This window comes from Salmo salar, chromosome ssa18, assembly GCF_905237065.1.
Source record: "Salmo salar chromosome ssa18, Ssal_v3.1, whole genome shotgun sequence".
Classification (NCBI taxonomy): domain Eukaryota; kingdom Metazoa; phylum Chordata; class Actinopteri; order Salmoniformes; family Salmonidae; genus Salmo; species Salmo salar.
In genome coordinates, this window is record NC_059459.1 from 65,118,129 (window position 1) to 65,135,779 (window position 17,651).

A 17,651-nucleotide genomic window follows, 5' to 3' on the forward strand; every position below is an offset into this window, starting at 1 on the left:
CAGCATTGGACAATTTTATTACATTGATTACTTAATCAAATCCTCCACAATTTTGTTGGTCATGATGTTATTCTCCACTTAGTATTCCTGTCATGACTGCACTGATCACAGCCCCCTCTTCTGAAAAGCAGCTAGTCACCTTTATAAGGAGAATATGATTGGTGTCTGGGGTACAGGAGGGGCCAGTGAAGAATGCATCATTTCCTTTGGTGTGAGTGACAGGGAGGAGCAGTTCAGTGATGATTGAGACCTACTGAGGTGAACATCACTGGGCCTCTCAGACTGGGGGGATGAGTGTCTGTCTCTTTTCTCTCTCTCTCGCTCTGCCCGCCTGCCCAACAAATTGTATTTGTTGAAAAGATTCTACCTGGAACCAAAATGGTTTTTCAAACGGTGCTCCTATGGGACAGCCGAATAACCCTTTTAGGTTCTAGATAGCACTGCTTTTTGTCTATGAGTGTGGCTGCTCAAAAGAACCTGGTCACTTTTCCACCACGTGACATGTGTAAGTAGAAATGTGTGGGTGATTTGAGGGGCGGTTAACCGTAAGGGGATGTGAGATGGAGACAGTAGACATATCTTGCGTCATATCTTTGCTGAAGACAAACAACCTGCACTAAAATAAGACTGGCCTTCAGCTCTCACAACACCTGTCAGTGCATCAAAACCACACACGTTCTTTTCACACCTCTCCTCAACTGGAAGATAATAACCAGACCCCTGCTGCTCAGTTAGAAGTGCAGACAAGCTAAAAGCCTTTCCCATAACCTGAAGTGTTCAACAATAGAAGAAAGTGCATACTCAGATAGGGTGTAATCCCAATAGTTTTTAAACTATTTTCCTTCATGAAAACTTCTGTCAACTCTGACCCATTCACTCAAACAGGACAACTTAAGTCAGTATCAAAGTTCACAGTGCTATTTATTCATGCTTAGACAATAAGTGCATACACAGAGATTTGGCGAAAGCAATTAACAAACTACATACAGTCTATTGATATTGGCCATAGCTTTATCTATTTCCTGGTGGTGTAGATGATGATGAAGATGGTAGGACAGCAGAGGAGAACTCCAGTTCTTTTGTTGGAGAGAAGGACCAGGATTGTCATCTATGGATCAATGTCACCATCTGAAAATAATGTCATATACTGTATAACTCCACTATAGTGCTATGGGCAGTTGTCGATAATGTGTCATCAATAATGAAATATAATGTTAATGTCTTTCTAATAATAGGATATGGTTTAAGAAATGTAAGCTACCTTCAACATCCAGCTTGGTCCCGTTCCCAAACAGTATTTCCCCACATGAGGCCCCAGCACAGTAGTAAGTCCCAGCATCAGAGAGGCTGAGGTTCCTCTTGGGGAGGTTGTAGACACAACTCTAAGTAGGAGACCCAGCCTCAGGGCTCTTCTCACACTGATCACTCCTGTCTCCATGGGTGTAAATGATTCCTGGATGGGATTCTCCTGAAACATGTCTGAACCAATAGACACTGTGTTCTCCTGCACAGGTCTCAGGGTGTATTTTACAGTTCAGAGTCTTCTGGCTGGACTGACTCAGACACAGACTTATGTACAACATGCTGGGTCCTGGAATCTGTATCTTTTCAAGGACTATAAAATCACTTTACTATCAATGACTTGCACAATTTCCAAATACAACATATATTTGCTAAAAGAGAAGATAAAACACCTGAATGCATACCCTGATGTTTCAGAAAAACACAACTCCCGAAGATCATGCTTTCATAATCAATTGCAGCACAGTAATACATCCCCATGTTGGATGCCATGGAATCTGAGATGGTCAACCCAAATCTGGTGCCACTCTTCCTTGTAGCAAATCAAAGCTTTTTGTCAAATTCTCCAAAGAAAATTGCAGTGAGAATACAGAGATAACATCTGGGGCTTGTCCTGCCATCGTCATACACAGTGATGAAGCATTCCAAATCAACTGTGTCTTCAAGAGTGAAGGTGCTCCAAACATCAGACTGAGTGACAACAACAGAAAGAGACAAAGCTGAAAGATAAATATTTACATTAATAAAAAATCCACATATCACAGTTCATGCATGTACTGTAAGAACTCAAAATGTCTGTTTTCTTAAATACGTAACCATGATTGTCCCCTTTAAATAGTAAGTTTGCACTCTTATTACCCCTAGCTTTACCTGTTCAGAATAACAGATAGATTTTCTTCATATAACAGACAGTTTCATCATTGTCCTTCTAATGTGTATACTGGTCATCTTGTCTGTCAGATAAGAGTGAGAGACAAGGGGTTAGCTGTCGTACACATCAGGAGGTGAACATTCTTATCTGTTTCTGGTTTTTAAACTGTACCTAAAGGATTTGTACATAAATTAACCGTATTTTGAAGATAAAACAAAATACAATTGTCATAATGAATGTACCTTTTTCTCCAAAGTCCATCATGAATAGGCTTCAACCGCAGTATGTTGCTGTATCAGACTCAAACGTGTGAAAAAATTCCTTTATAGGTGTCAGCTATGCCCCTTTCTTGCAGTTTGTTCTCCAAGGTCTAACTGACATTAAAAAGATGACATGCATCAACCACAGTGTGAGGTGACAGGAACTACAAGTCTGGAGCCAGAGATGACCTGATATTATTGGCTAGTAGCTCTGACACTCAGACAAAGCTGCAGGCTTTGATGATGAACTATAAGACCTGTCTCTGAAAAGACCTGTCTACCTTTGTAGCTGTAGCTACAGCCGGGATAGGGTTAGCTTTAGGGTTGGGACTAGGGCTATAGGGTTAGCTTTAGGGTTAGGACTAGGGCTATAGGGTTCGCTTTAGAGTTAGGATTAGGGCTATAAGGTTAGCTTTAGAGTTAGGACTGGGGCTATGGCCAGGGCTAAGGTTAGTGGATAGTTAGTTGAACATCCATAGACTATCTGTAGGGACTATCCAAATAAAGCATTCCCAGCAGCTATAACCATGCATTGAAAAAAATAAAACACCCACAAATGTTGTTGTTTCAAATAATTATTCAAATCAAATGTTATCCGTCACATGCTTAGTAAACAACATGTGTAGCTAAAAGTGAAATGCTTACTCATGAGCCCTTCTCTACCAAGGCAGAGAGAAATAAAATAGAAAATTAAATAAAAGTAATAAAAGTACACAATGAGCAACGATAACTTGGCTACATGCACGGGGTAACAGTAGCGAGTCGTATGCAGGGGTACGAGTTAATTGAGGTAGATATGTACATATAACTAGGAATAAAGTGACAGATAATAAGCAGTAGCAGCAGCGTATGTTATGAGCACAGGAGGTTAATTAGGGAGAACGGGCTCATGGTAATGACTGGAGTGGAATTAGTGGAATGGTAACAAATACATCAAACACATGGTTTCCAGGTGTTTGACTCAATTCCATTGGCGCTATTCCAGCCATTATTATGATCCATTCTCCCCTCAGCAACCTTATATGGTGATGAGTCAAAAAGGTTAGTGCAATGCAGATAGTCCGGGTAACTATTTGGTTAACTTTTTATCTAACTATACTCAACAAAAATATAAACGCAACATGCAACAATTTCTATTATTTTACAGTTCATATAAGGAAATCAGTCAATTGAAATAAATTAATTTGACCCTAATCTATGGATTTCAGATGACTGGGCAGGGGCGCAGCCATGGGTGGGCCTGGGAGGGCATAGGCCCACCCACTTGGGAGCCAGGCACACCCACTGGGGAGCCAGGCACACCACTGGGGAGCCAGGCCCAGCCAATCAGAATGAGTTTTCCCCACAAAATGGCTTTATTACAGACAGAAATACTCCCCAGTTTCATTAGCTGTCCGGGTGGCTGGTCTTAGACGATCCCACAGGTGAAGAAGTTGGTTGTGAAGGTCCTGGGCTGACGTGGTTACACGTGGTCTAAGGTTTGTGAGGCCGGTTGGACATACTACCAAAATCTCTAAAACGACATTGGAGGCAGCTTATGGTAGAGAAATTAACGTTAAATTCTCCGCCAACAGGTCTGGTGGATGTTCCTGGAGTCAGCATGTCAATTGCACGCTCCCTCAAAACTTGAGACATCTGTGGCATTGTGTTGTGTGACAAAACTGCACATTTTAGAGTGCCATTTTGTTGTCCCCAGCACAAGGTGCACCTGTGTAATGATCATGCTGTTTATTCAGCTTCTTGATATGCCACACCTGTATATGGCAAAGGATAAATGCTCAATAACAGGGATGTAAACAAATTTGTGCACAACATTTGAGAGATATAAACTTTTTGTGCATATGGAAAATGTTGGGGATATATTATTTCAGCTCACGAAGCATGGGACCAACACTTTACATGTTGTATTTATATTTACATGTTGCATTTATATTTTTGTTCAGTATACTTAGCAGTCTTTTCACTTGGGGTAGAAGCTGTTCAGGGTCCTGTTGGTTCCAGACTTGTTGCATCGGTGTCACTTGCCATGTGGTAGCAGAGAAAAGAGTCAATGACTTGGGTGGCTGTAGTCTTTGACCATTTTTAGCTCTTTCCTCTGTCACAGCCTGGTATAAAGGTCCTGGATGGCAGGGAGCTCAGCCGCAATGATATACTTGACTGTACAAACTACCCTCTGTAGGGCCTTGCGGTCAGGTCCTTAGCTGAGTGATGAGCTTGGGAAGGCACTATGGTGTTGAACGCTGAGCTGTAGTCAATGAAAAGCATTCTCACATAGGTGTTCCTCTTGTCCAGGTGGGAAAGGTCAGTGTGGAGTGCAATAGAGAGTGCGTCATCTATGGATCTGTTGGGGCGGTATGCGAATTGGAGTGGGTCCAGGGTGCTCTGAGTACGCGTCCTGGTAATCCGTCTGGCCCTGCGCCCTTGTGAATGTTAACCTGTTTAAAGGTCTTACTCACATCGGCTATGGAGAGCGCAATCACACAGTCGTCCAGAACAGCTTGTGCTCTCCTGCATGGTTCAGTGTTGCTTGCCTCGAAGTGAGCATAGAGGGGATTTAGCTCATCTAGTAGGCTCGTGTCACTGGGCAGTTCGTGGATTGGTTTCCCTTTCCCTTCCATTTGTAATCCGTAATAGTTTGCAAGCCATGCCACATCCGACGAGCATCAGAGCCGTTGTAGTAGGATTTGGTCTTAGTCCTGTGTTGACGCTTTGCCTGTTTGATGGTTCGTCAGAGGGCATGGCAAGATGTCTTATAAGCGTCCGGATTACTGTCCCGCTCCTTTTAGTTTACTCAACTTTTGGGTCCAAGTGTAACCTGAACAATAAAAAAATTGTTAGCTGCAACTTCAGTCAATTTAAAATGTAAAATTATATGTTTGCTCAACTTGTCTCATAGGTTCATTCAACTATCAATTATTATTTTAACTAAAAAAGGCTGTGCAAATAGTTACTCACACACAGTGCTCTTAAAATATAATTTCAATTTACATATTTGACACACATTGTGCATGTTTATTTATACAGTTCTTATTATTCAACATGTCCTCACCTGGGATTTAAACTCACAACCTCTTGGATCATGGCTACACTGATCTTCCAGCTATGCCACCATGTCTGTGCCAATTATCAGTTAGACTGACTATTCTCTCATCATTGATTTGATTTCCTTATAAATAAAATGTTATGTTTTTCTGTATAGTTGTCTATTTGTGGGGCAATTACTCTGTTTTGATGTTACTCCTTAAGATTGCAACGCTGTAAACAGAGGTTGTGGGTTGAAATTCCATATTAGGACATGTTGAATATTAATTACTGTATAAATGAACATGTGGAACCAGTTACTTAATAATATATAGTTGAAACAACTAGATTATTTTTACAGTATGATAGGGGGAAGCTTTGTGGACAGCAGCCCAAACAGCTTCCCAAATGTTTCAAATTCTGTGGTGTGTTTTATTATAAGTCAACTATCTCAACTTTGACTTCACTTGCATATACTTGGGTTTTTACATTCCACATAAAAATGCCTGTAGGAGTATCACTTCTGCTTTCAGTAGACATTGTGGTCCAATACTAACTACAATACCCCCTACCATTGAAATCCCCATGCTCCTGCTTCGCACAAGCTCCATAACATGTGTTTCCCTCTCTATCCTTTTCTCCCCGTTGCAAGATATCTTCCTTCAATCACCACTCCCCTCACTTCTCCCTGCCATCTGCCACAACCTATATTCCAGCTCTACTGGTCTATGGATTGTAGGCTACTGTTAAACCTAACATAGATAACAAGACTGACTGCATCGTCCATCCTAGAATCTGCTTTGAGGACAGCATATATTCCAACAGAATCTTACCACAGTAACTTAGCTCATTTTCAAAATGTTACATTTGTTTGCTTATTTCTGAAGAGTACATTATTTGTGTTTAAGGTTTGGTCCTGGTTTTGGTTAGTCAGTTTCGGACTATAGTGGTCCGTACTGGGGTTACCATCACCTTGCAGTGTTCTAATGTTACAACAGTTCCAGGACACACAGCCTGGTTCAAACAAGTCAACGGATCAGAGCCTGTGTGTCTCTCGACTATGTACGGCTCACATCCATCGACAGTTTGGCACAACAATGTTTTAAAAGTAGTCATTTGGAAATGTATAGCAGCAACACCACTATCTTTCTCAAAATCAAAAAAGTAGAAATAGCTGACAGTAGCCTGTATTTCTGTGGATTGTTTCCACAAGGCTACATGTCAAAACATTCAATGTACGTTTTCCGCTATTTGTCTGGCTTTTGATACATTTGAAAATGTTTATCAAGCTAATCAGCAGTTATCACAAAAGAAAGGCAAACCATTGCTGGCCATAATTTTTATCATTATAATTTTGAGAAAAACTAATTATTTATTCTACTAATCCTGATGTTATAGGACACAAAAAACACGAGGAAAAGAAAGAGTGGGTTTCTCTTTCTTTCCATGTAGATGCAGAACAATTTGTACATTTTTAGCTCTATCATTAAAGGATCACAAACGGATTTAATTACATTTCATCTAATAGGACATTTTAATAGAACTATCAGTCCTGTAGGAGAGAATGAAGAAATCACCATGATCCTGGGTGTTGTGACTACTGTTTACCTGATAGTCATCCTCATCCTGGTCCTCAGGATCTGACGAGATGCAAACACACACAATAAGGTTACAATGGAAGACCATGAGAGTTTTCTAGAAGGTGTATGTCTCAGATTATTAGACTATCAACTGAGTGTTCAAAACATTAAGAATACCTGCTTATTCCATGACATAGACTGATCAGGTGAATCCAGCAAGTTATGATCCCTTCATGATGTCACTTGTTAAAGAGATTTCACAACACATTAAGTGTGTGCACTGAGGCCACTACTCTACTACCACATATATACAACACAAAATTAATGTGTGTGTGTGTGTGTGTGTGTGTGTGTGTGTGTGTGTGTGTGTGTGTGTGTGTGTGTGTGTGTGTGTGTGTGTGTGTGTGTGTGTGTGTGTGTGTGTGTGTGTATTGTGTATGTTATCATGTGTGTGTGTATGCGTGTGTCTGTGCCTGTGTGTGTCTCTTCACAGTCCCCGCTGTTCCATAAGGTGTATTTTTATCTGTTTTGTAAATCTAATTTGACAGCTTTCATGAGTTACTTGATGTAGAATAGAGTACTATGCAGTCATGGCTCTATGTAGTACTGTGCACCTCCCATAGTCTGCTCTCGTCTTGGGGACTGTGAAGAGACCTCTGGTGTGCCATTCAGAGGGTGAATGGACAAGACAAAATATTTAACTCCCTTTGAATGGGGTATGGTATTAGGTTCCAGGCGCACCGGTTTGATTGCGTCAAGAACTACATCGCTGCTGGCTTGTTTTATGCTCAACAGTTTCCTGTGTGTATCAAGAATGGTCCACCACCCAAAGGATATAAAGCCAACTTGGCACAACTGTTGGAAGCATTGGAGTCAACATGGGCCATTATCCCTGTGGAATGTTTTCGACACCTTGTAGAATCCATGTCCCAATGAGTTGAGGCTGTTCTGAGGGCAAAAGGGATGCAACTCAAAATTATAAAGGAGTTCTTAATGTTTTGTACACTCAGTGTAAATTGAGAGCAAACCACAAGCACACACTCTTGGGGTATCTCTCTGACAAAAAGTTGGCATGGTAACAAAAAATAAAATGAATGTTTGTGTACTGACCGAAATTCCTCTTTACTTATTCAGATACTGAGGCTCAACTACAACCACAAAATAGCCAGGTAATAGAACATTTTATATTTACTTGATTTGTGTACATGTTCTAAATATAACAGTACTTGGACTAAGCTATCTTTTAGAAGTGTTTGTTTTGTTGATACAGTATTTGCATGTTTTGTGTAATATTATTATTTGTTTTCTACAAGATCCGGGTCAGGACCCAGACTCTCTAAAGTACGCAGTGTTGAGATTCCATCAGGTGAGACCAAGGAATAAGAAAACAGCTAAAGGTCTAATAATGGAGATGGAGCATGTTGTGTACGCTGACACAAGATCATGTCTAAATGTTTTAATGTTGATATCAGTGTAGCACTGATGAAGAACTAATGTAATACACTGAATAGTTGTTTTATAATTGACTGTTGTTGTCCTCTGTCCCTCTAATTTCAAGCAGTCAAAAATGTACTTTTGAAAAGTCATCATGGTTGGAGACTGAGGTAGGGTAGGAGGGGCCAATGAGCAACACATCACTTGCTGTAGTGTGAGTGACAGGAAGGAGCAGCCCAGTGTTGAGTGAGACCTGCTGAGGTGAACATCGCTGGGCCTCTCATGACATTTGTCTAATAGACAGTGGAATATAAAAAATAAAAAAAAGAATAACTATAGAATAGATTCCCAGTATTTTACCATCTTTTTAAATTAAAGATGACATAGCCCTGGGGTAATATATCTAATTCTGTGTAAATAAGATTACATAATAATACTTGTGGTAATGTACTGTACTATATATTTATTGGGAAATAACCAATAAAAATAACAAATTGTACAAAATATTTTGTTTTGTAGTTTGTGAGTATAATGTTGACTCTCTCTCTCTCTGTGCATCTAAATCACACATTCTCTTCTCACCAATCAGGCCTCACATCTCTTTCCATCCATACCACCAGACAACAAATACCTGACCAAAACCAAACTACCCCAGGCTTCTCTCTCTCTCTCTCTATCTCTCTCTCTTTTCGGCATCTAAACAATAATACAGTTTAATTTAATGCACTATGTACAGCGATACTGTATTTTGGACACCTGGGGTTTGAAGTAGGCCTACTTCAGTCATAGTGCATCCATGATGTATTTGCATTCACAGTAAATGCATCCATAAACAATACAGAGGCAGGTGTCAATTCTCTCTGCAGACTCTCATCTGATGTATTCGCTGCAGACGTTACATCCTCGGCCTGTGGTCAGTGTCAACTCGCTGGTGTGAACAGGGATGGAAAACAACACACACCTCATACAAAGATCTCTGTGGTCAGAAGTTTCCACTCAACAACTTAACAAACAGACAAACAGACAACTTTTCTTTCTTAGGTACTTTTGATTTCACATCTCATATTTCCTGTGACATCATGTGTTTTATGTGTTATGGTTTGCTACCAATGCAGTTTGATTTGCATACAGATTATTTGTCTCATTGTATTTCTAAGGCCTGTGATGAGCCTTGTGATGTCTTTGGTCATCATACACTTTTTAAATGTCTGTATTTGTTCTGAACAGAGGGATTCAGAAGAAGTTGATAGTTGATAGGTGTATTTTGACCTCTTACACGTATGGCCCACGGTTGTTTTCATGTCCTCATTGTTTAGGAGGACATAAGGGTGCAGTAAAGACATGCACTCATCAAGACGACCCAAAACCATAATCTACCTACCACAGGAGGCTGCTGAGGAGAGAACAGCTCATAATAATGGCCAGAATGGAGCAAATGGGATGGCATCAAACACCTGGTAAATATGTGTTTCAAGTATTTCATACCATTCCACTGATTCCACTCCATTCATTACCACAAGCCCATCCTCCCCAATGAAGGTGCCACCAACCTCCTGTGCTACCTACAGCATAAACCAAATGACAAATGTGCTTCCAAAATGGCACCCTATGTGCTCTGGTCAAAAGAAGTGCACTATGTACTGTAGGGCAGGGATCATCAACTAGATTCAGCCACGGGCTGATTTTTTCTTGAGCAGATGGTTGGGGGGCCAAAACATAATGGATCACAGCATTAACCAAATGACAAGTGTGCTTCCAAATATTGTGGGCCCTATTCAAAAGTAGTGCACTGTACAGTCAGATTTTTTTTAAACAGAAATCTCAAAAATATAAAAATGTATTATCATGTGACTATCAGGCTCTCCACGTGGTTATATTGTAATATAACAAACAATTATTAGAAACTTGGTTTTATTGTGTAAAAGGTGCAGATTCCAGGAACCAGCATTTTACTCATCAGTCTGTGTCTGAGTCAGTATAGCAATAAGACTCTGAGCTGTAAAATACACACTGAGACCTGTGCAGGAGAACACAGTGTCTATTGGTTCAGACATGGCTCAGGAGAATCCCATTCAGGAATCATTTACACCCATGGAGACAGGAGTGATCAGAGTGAGAAGAGCCCAAAAAGAGGCTTCTTTTTGCATTAATAAATATCAATTTAACCAACTGATACTGACTAAAATAGACTTCTTCCATCTTTTGTGCAGAGAGCTTGCAAAGGGAAGATTTAAACTGACACAAAACATGGGTGTTACCATGCTAATCACAACCACCCATGCATTCACACAGTTAGCTGTTCACAGGTACCAGAACCCGTTGGTCTCCTGTAAGCACAAAACGAGGCCACTACTATGCTTTGGACAGGCGTGAAAGCCTTCTACACATCCTCTCTCTATGTGGTTTTCAGCAGGATGTCTGTGTGGTGTCACTGTTTTCTCTCATTGTTGTTCACGACAATGACAATTAGCAACACAGTCCACTGACATGTAAGACCCACACAGTATATTATCACCAAAACTGAACAGAAGGCCAGGTTTAATTCATTATTAGACTACAATCATTAGCTTATAGTGTCTAAATAGAATGTATCTATTTATCCCAGGCTGCAGCCAGGTCTTCCCAGTTAACTGTTACACCCATACTAAACTGACAGGTGTTATACTTCAGTTAGAGCATGATTCTGTGAATGATAGTTAATGAGACTGACATAAAATAGACTTGTTTCATTCTGTAGTGTATGTTATTCCCCCATATACACCCATGATGCTCCACCACTGTTCCCCCTGGTACATATCAAGACCTGTTGTAAACCAAACAGACCTCCTATAGGTCATCAGGAGTACTGTAACTGTTACATGGGGTTGGGCCAAGCCTAAGGAAGATAACTGAGTTTCCGACCAAGAGCCTATACAGGTACATGTACTCTGCCTGTAGCTCTTTACTGTTTGCACTCTGTTTGAAAATCTATTGTTCGCTTGCCAGACAACAATTTCTTCATTTCATATGTTGTTTACTGAAGAAAATGCATCTGTTTTGACACTGCAAGCTCAGTATTGTACGTTCTTTATCCAGCCGGTGATAGAAAATTACCCAATGGTTCTACAAAATGAATTGATCATCTAGACACCAAAAAGTCTCTATGCTTCACACACCCTGCACAACATATCCTACACAGTAAGCATTGGTCCACTTAAACAGGATAGTTACATATTGGTTTCCTTACCCGATAAGCATTCTATGGACAAGGTATGAAAGCAATCCATGCTTTGGTTTAGTTTCCCTGGCACTGTTTCCAAATGCTAATGTTTTAGCATTTGTGGTACAAATCCCATTCAAGTCATGGGACCGATATTAGCATTTTTCGCACATCATGTCCAAATCATTTGAAAGTATCTCAGATGAATTGTGAAGCTCAACAAAGTCATCTATAGATGATTGAACATCATGCTAAAATCAGTAGCTTCTGCAACTTTTTGCACTTTTTTGAATACTATGTCTGGTCCATGAGGTACATATGCATATAATCAGATATCACTGTATAGGAAACAGACTTACTGACATGTAGACTTTCTTGTCAGGTTCGATACGGGACCAAGCTGGACATCAAAGGTAAGTGATACATCTTACTTTTGCTTATAAATATTGTACAATATACTGTGTCAAACTGTATACAGTACTAGTTCTTTATATCACATAAGAAGTTGTGCAATCCTCCATATAGTTACTATACCACAATAATATATACAAGCATATATGTAGTTACTGTACCGTACTTCTATCACCATATTAATTGTCTCCCTCACTTGTCCTTGCTTGCAGAATTTACGAGATTAACAAGAGAGCATGTCTGCAGTGCACAGGGAAGTGACTTTTTCTTAGAAGTTGCTCTTCTTTAAATATCACCATCTACAGATAGAGGAAGAGACGGTGTACTCTGGGGTCAGACAGCAAAACAATACAGTACAATACAAACAATACAAAATATGTCCATTAAAATGAATTAGTTCTTTATTGACTCTAGCTTTTTTAACTTTATTATCTGTATTACTGTAACTGTAGCTACGAATGAATAAAGTAAATGATTTGACATGGACTGGCTTGTGATAAACTATTTAACAGTAATCAAGACAAAGGAAGGTGAATGTATTTATTTAGATTTAGCACGATAAAACATATAAAATATAATATATATGGAAAAGTATGTAGACACCCCTTCAAATAAGTGAATTTGGCTATTTCAGTCACACCCGTTGCTGACAGGTGTATAAAATCAAGCACACAGCCATGCAATCTTCATAGACAAACATTGGCAGTAGATTGGCCTTTCTAAAGAGCTCAGTAACTTTCAATGTGGCAGTTTCATAGGATGCCACATTTCCAACAAGTCAGTTCCTCAAATTTCTCCCCTGCTCAACTGTAAGTGCTGTTATTGTGAAGTGGAAACGTCTAGGAGCAACAATGGCTCAGCCGCGAAGTGATAGGCCACACAAGCTCACAGAATGGGACCACCGAGTGCTGAAAAGCGTAGTGCGTAAAAATCGTCTTCAGTTGCAACACTTACTACCAAGTTCCAAACTGCCTCTTAAAGCAGTCAGCACAATAACTATTTGTCTGTGTCGCACCAGCCTTCCCTTTGGCTCCCCCTCCTGTCCAGCTCAGGCGTTCGGCGTCGCCGGCCTTCTAGCTGCTGCCTAACCTGCTGCTGGCAAACGCCCTTCACTCATCAACCCCGGACTTGTCTCATCATAATTAAACACACATGGTGTAAAACTCGCCGCAATTGGACTATGGAGCAGTGGAAACGTGCTCTCTGGAGTGATGAATCACGCTTCACCATTTGGCAGTCCAACGGACAAATCTGGGTTTGGCAGATGCCAGGAGAACGCTAACTGCCCCAATGCATAGTGCCAACTGTAAAGATTGGTGGAGGAGGAATAATGGTCTGGGGCTGTTTTTCATGGTTTGGGCTAGGCCCCTTAGTTCCAGTGAAGGAAAATCTTAAAGCTAAAGCATACTGTACAATGACATTCTAGACGATTCTGTGCTTCAAACCTTGTGGCAACAGTTTGGGGAAGGCCCTTTCCTGTTTCAGCATGACAATGCCCTCGTGCACAAAGAGAGGTCCATACAGAAATGGTTTGTTGAGATCGGTGTGAAATAACTTGACTGGCCCGCACAGAGCCCTGACCTCAACCCCATCGAAAACCTTTGGGATGAATTGGAACGCCGACTGAAAGACAGGCCTAATCGCCTAAAGTCAGGCCCCGACCTCACTAATGCTCTTGTGGATGAATGGAAGCAAGTCCCCGCAGCAATGTTCCTACATCTAGTGGAAAGCCTTCCCAGAAAAGAGGAGGCTGTTAAAGCAGAAAAGGGGGAACCAACTCCATATTAATTCCAATGATTTTGGAATGAGATGTTTGACGAGCAGGTGTGCACATACTTTTGGTCATGTAGTATATGTATTATACTACTATTATACTACTACACTTTTTTTTTCTTTGTTTTGTAATAAGCGACAAGGGTGGACTGGCCATCTAGCATTTTGGGCAAATGCCCGATGGGCTGGTTAATTTTAAGCACAGTGGGCCTGTCTAACTTGAGGTTTTCACGCAAAAATATCACACTGGTTAACCTGTTATGGTTAGGGGGCAGTATTTTCATGGCTGGATAAAAAACATACCCGATTTAATCTGGTTACTACTCCTGTCCAGTAACTAGAATATGCATATAATTATTGGCTTTGGATAGAAAACACCCTAAAGTTTCTAAAACTGTTTGAATGGTGTCTGTGAGTATAACAGAACTCATATGGCAGGCAAAAACCTGAGAAGATTTCATGCAGGAAGTGGCCTGTCTGACAAGGTGTCGTTCTTCTTGTCTCTGTTTATTGAAGAGTGAGGATCTTAGCTGTCCCGTGACACTTCCTACGGCTGCCATAGGCTCTCAGAAGGCGGCAAAACGCTGAATCGTGGCTTTGCAGGCTCTGGCTGAAACAAAGTAGCGCGTTTGGGTAGTGGCTGGTTACAGTACTGTGAGACTCAGGCTCATGCCCGCGTCGACCGAAAGCTTTGTTTTCTTTCCTCTGTTTAGCTAAATGGACATTCCCGGTCGGAATATTATCGAAAAATGGCATAAACATGGATTTTAAACAGCGGTTGACATGCTTCGAAGTACGGTAATGGAATATTTAGATTTTTTTTGTCACGAATTCGCGACCATGATTTACCATTTCGGATAGTGTCTGGGACGCACGAACAAAACGCCGCTATTCGGATATAATGATGGATTATTTTGGACCAAACCAACATTTGTTATTGAAGTAGCAGTCCTGGGAGTGCATTCTGACGAAGACAACAAAAGGTAATCAAACTTTTATAATAGTAAATCTGATATTGGTGAGTGCTAAACTTGCTGGGTGTCTAAATAGCTAGCCCGTGATGGCTGGGCTATGTACGTAGAATACTGCAAAATGTGCTTTCACCCAAAAGCTATTTTAAAATCGGACATATCGAGTGCATAAAGGAGTTCTGTATCTATAATTCTTAAAATAATTGTTATGCTTTTTGTGAACGTTTATCGTGAGTAATTTAGTAAATTGTTAGCAAATTCCCCGGAAGTTTGCGGGGGGGTATGCTAGTTCTGAACGTCACATGCTAATGTAAAAAGCTGGTTTTTGATATAAATATGAACTTGATTGAACAAAACATGCATGTATTGTATAACATAATGTCCTAGGTGTGTCATCTGATGAAGATCATCAAAGGTTAGTGCTGCATTTAGCTGTCTTCTGGGTTTTTGTGACATTATATGCTAGCTTGAAAAATGGGTGTCTGATTATTTCTGGCTTGGTACTCTGCTGACATAATCGAATGTTTTGCTTTCGCTGTAAAGCCTTTTTGAAATCGGACAGTGTGGTTAGATAAAGGAGGGTCTTGTCTTTAAAATGCTGTGAAATAGTCATATGTTTGAAAAATTGAAGTTTTTGAGTTTTTGAGGCATTTGTAATTCGCGCCACGCCTATCATTGGATATTGCAGCAGGTGTTCCGCTATCGGAACGTCTAGATGTAAGAGGCTAATAATGGCAGCCTCAAGGGAAAAAATGGGCCAGTGTGGGGGCCTCAATTATAAAAATGGGCCAGGGTGGGGGCCTCAAGGTAAAAAATTGGTTGCTGTGTTAGAAATGCCAAGGCCAATTTCTAGTCCTAGAATGCCCCTGACAAGCGAGCACATAGATATGCTAATGTTCATGTTTTCATACATTCATAGACATTTCTATATTAATTTGAATGGGAAAGCAGCCGTACGTTTGGGCCACAGAAAGTTGGTGGTACCTTAATTGGGGAGAACGGGCTCGTGGTAATGACTGGAGCGGAATCAGTGGAATAGTATTAAATACATCAAACACATGGTTTCCAAGTGTTTGATGCGATTCTATTTGCTCCATTCTGGCCATTATTATGAGCCTTCTCCCCTCAGCAGCTTCCACTGGTTTGAGCAATTGTCATTCTTGTCCAGGACCGGACTCTACAGAGACCGGTGCGCCATAAACAATTAGCTAGAGTAGAGCTTTTATGCAAATAGGTCATGCCATAGGGGCAAATAAGCCATGCCTGTCATGCCCTGACCTCACAGAGCCTTTTTATTCTCTATTTTGGTTAGGTCAGGGTGTGACTAAGGTGGGTACTCTAGTTTTTGTATTTCTATGTTGGCCTGGTATGGTTCCCAATCAGAGACAGCTGTCTATCGTTGTCTCTGATTGGGGATCATATTTAGGCAGCCTTTTCCCACCTGTTTGTTGTGGGATCTTGTCTATGTATAGTTGCCTGCGAGCACTACATTGGGGGCACGTTTCGGTTTGCTCTTTATTGTTTTCTGTGCGTTTCACGCGTATAAAGATGATGAAACCATTCCACGCTGCACCTTGGTCCGTTCATTACAACAACGTTTGTGACAATGCCATTCTCTTTGACGTGGCACTGCACTGGACTGTGTTGACAGGCAGCAGAACAGCACGACTTTGTTAAGATCGTTGTTCAGAAAGCAGAAAGCAATAGCAGTACAGTCCTACTGATCAAACAACCAACAGGTAGGCTATCTCTCCCTCAGTTGCCTATGCACAACAACAAAAACGATGTTAGCCTGAGCCAGATGAACTAAGATCTAGCAAAGGGAACGGTAGGTAAACCCTCTCAAACTTTTTCAACGTGTAGTTGACAGCCAAAACTGCACTGTGAATATGATGGGGAATAGTAGCCTGCTCAGCCTACTGCAGCCTGCCCCTAGTACCATTATAACCAACGTTTTAACAAGTGAATGGGATTTATAGCTTGCTTGCTTACATTTACGTCATTTAGCAGACGCTCTTAATCATTTGATCGATTGCAAATACATTGATTGACAAAGAGATATGCAAACAGTCATTTAAGTTTGAGTAAATGAGTAGCTAGCTGAGTTAGGCACACTTATTGATAGATCATCTCAATAGTTGTAGCCACCGAAGCTGAAAAATAAAAATAAAACGTTTGGGGGAACAAATCTGCCACTCCATCACTTGTCCAAGTTCTAGCATAGCATCTTTCCAGCAGCTAGTTACCAACAGTACAAGGCTCTGTGTCATTTTATGTTGGCTAGCTATAAGTTTGGTCTACATAAATAGATAAGCTATAGCCTTAGCTACGTAACGTTACTGCATAGCTAGATTGATTGTGTTGAGATTCCCAATCATTGCCCTTTTCCTCCATTTTTGTCCAAAATACTGTGAAACTGGAACAGTTCATCCCCTAAATGACTGGAGGCAGTAAACAATGTAACATTACTAGCTGTGATTTACAACCTGGCAATATTTATTAGACTACTTAGCGATTTATTGGTGAATTTTATTAATGATGCATTGACTGCCACCATTTAATTCTGCCAACAATGCCTTACTCCAAGTAATGTAATTTTAAGTCAAATAGAAGATATTTTTAAAACCAGTTATAAAGATGGCTGTCAAGCATGAAGTGCAAATTTGATATTTTGGACCGATATCTGTTTGTTTCATTACTGCAAAGTAGTTTAAACGGTATCAGTTCCACTTTAAGTTCTAGGGTTTAACAGTTGTTTCACTTCTCATGCCACTAACACCCCCTCACAGTACATAGCAACCTATTTACAGGTACTCTGTGGTCTGTATC

The 17,651-nt window shown here is 40.6% G+C and overlaps 1 long non-coding RNA gene across 2 annotated transcripts; it reads right to left on the minus strand.

The window, feature by feature from the left end:
• Positions 1–916: 916 nt before the first annotated feature.
• On the minus strand, positions 917–3,585 carry LOC106577745 (uncharacterized). Of its 2 annotated transcripts, XR_006760489.1 has the most exons (5): positions 2,416–3,585; positions 2,173–2,255; positions 1,707–2,021; positions 1,262–1,615; positions 917–1,128 (listed from the first exon to the last, which is right to left on the minus strand). It is a non-coding gene; the product is annotated as an uncharacterized lncRNA (long non-coding RNA). The 2 variants fall into 2 exon arrangements; XR_001322194.2 differs by having other exon boundaries at positions 1,262–2,021.
• Positions 3,586–17,651: the final 14,066 nt, after the last annotated feature.